The following is a 2,122-nucleotide window of genomic DNA, read 5'->3' as shown; positions in this document are numbered from 1 at the left end:
GTTACTAATGCTAAGGTCATGCAGTGATCAACCAGCATTCAGGCACATCACTGGTTCAAATCCAAATCATACAACTTTTTTTTTGGACAGAAAGTAGAATTTATTGGTGAGTATTAAGAGGGGGCAGCACAGTGGAAGCCCTCATGAGTGCAGGGCCCACCACTTATCCAGAGGGCCACGAATGGGGATGTACTTGACCCCACAGCCATCTGGGATGAGCCGCTTCTCCGCCACCATGTCTTCAAATTCATCAGCATTCAACTTGGTGAAGCCCTACTTCTTTGAGATGTGGATCTTCTGGTGACCAGAGAACTTGAACTTGGCCCTGCACAGGGCCTCAATCACATGCTCCTTGTTCTGCAGCTTGGTGCGGATGGACATGATAACTTGGCCAATGTTAACCCTGGCCACAGTGCCCTGGGGCTTTCTTTCCAAAGGCACCTCACATGCCTGTTTGGAGCCTACATTGGGGTAGTGCAAGGTCAGAGACATGAACCCCCATCTGAAAGGCCTGTCTCCAAGGTCCCTTAGAGCAACCCATACAAGAAACAGGCTGCACACACTACCAAGGAAGCTGCTGTTTGCAGCCATTGCACATGTACAACTTCTTAAAAAAAAAAATCTTTTTATTTAAGAGATGGGATCTCCCTATGTTGCCCAGACAGGACTTGAACTCCTGGCCTCTAGCAATCCTCTTGCCTCCGCCTCCCAAGTAGCTGGGACTATGGGTACCCAGAGTCAAACTGTAACAACTTTAGAAAACAGTTTGATATTATCTAGAAAGTTCAACGTGCACACACACAGGGACCAGTAATTCCAATGTTAGGTACATGCCCTCTAGAAGTTCGTGCCCAAGTGCCCTCAAAGACACATACAAAAATAGAACAGCATTGCTCATAATTGCAAAGAAACAACATGAATGGCCACCAAAGGTGGAATGTATACTTAGATTGTGGTGTAATCATATAATGAAATCCTACTGATTTACATCAACATGGATGAATTTCAAAAATAAAATCTTAAGCAAAGAAACATCACAAGATCAAAGCATGACTCTACTTACTCTATTCCAAAAATGATATACTGTTTCAAGATAAAAGCATAGGTGATTACAACTATACAGAAAAATAATGAAATGACAGAAATTGCAGGAAAGAGAGAGACAGTGCAATCCGAATTAGGTGTAAGTCTGGAGAAGGGGAATGTGCTGTTTCTTGGCCTGTGTGATGGATACATAGGTGTTTGTGTGTATTATTATTTCACAATAAAAACTAAAATAAATGAAGGATAAAGGAGAACGAATTAATACATACATACATCTGTATTTTTTAAAACGTTATTGTGCTCCTATAAGCTCTGTAAATTTCTGTTCACACTTAGAAGACAAACTCAGTGTTCTTTAGAACTTTCCTATCGCACTGCAAGGAATGGTTTTTCAACAAGGCACTGCAGTTTGTTTTGTAATAAATCTTTGTAAAAGGTGAGGAAGAATAAGTTACACAAAATGGGTCAGAAGTGCAAAGAAAAACTAGTAGAAACGTGAGGACTCTTCTAATAAGTCACTCACATATACATAGCCCCAAATCACTCCATTTAGGTTTGTTTGCTTTTTTATTTATTTATTTATTTTGAGACAGAGTCTCCCTCTGTCGCCCAGGCTGGAGTGCAGTGGCACGATCTCAGCTCACTACAACCTCCCAGGTTCAAGTGATTCTCATGCCTCAGCCTCCAGAGTAGCTGGAATTACAGACCTGCACCACCATGCCTGGCTAATTTCTGTATCTTTAGTAGAGATAGGGTTTTGCCACGTCGGCCAGGCTGGCCTCGAAATCCTGGCCTTACGTGATCCACCTGCCTCCCAAAGTGTTGGGATTGCAAGCATGAGCCACTGCACCCAACCTGTTTGCTTTCTTTGAACTGGATGGTTATCATTCTTAGTCCTGGGCACAAAGATTCTTCCAGTTGGTCAATGGACTTTCTTATTTTCACCGTTCATGTGCTGCCAGGTCATAAAACTAGGGATCTTGAAGGCCAAGGTTACGGAACCGCAGCTGCGGCAGAAATCCCCTCTGGAATCTTGTCCTGTCTGAATCCCTCGGGTCATGGGCAGTTCTTGTCAGGG

At 43.2% G+C, this 2,122-nt stretch overlaps 1 pseudogene; it reads right to left on the bottom strand.

Annotated features, from left to right (window-relative positions):
• Positions 1 to 509: 509 nt before the first annotated feature.
• On the bottom strand, positions 510 to 604 carry LOC115931479 (uncharacterized; annotated as a pseudogene).
• Between the last annotated feature and the right edge of the window lie 1,518 nt (positions 605 to 2,122).

This window comes from Gorilla gorilla, chromosome 17, assembly GCF_029281585.2.
Source record: "Gorilla gorilla gorilla isolate KB3781 chromosome 17, NHGRI_mGorGor1-v2.1_pri, whole genome shotgun sequence".
In the NCBI taxonomy this organism is placed as follows: domain Eukaryota; kingdom Metazoa; phylum Chordata; class Mammalia; order Primates; family Hominidae; genus Gorilla; species Gorilla gorilla.
The sequence above is the reverse complement of the archived record's forward strand: the minus strand, read 5'-3'. Positions and strand labels throughout refer to the sequence as shown.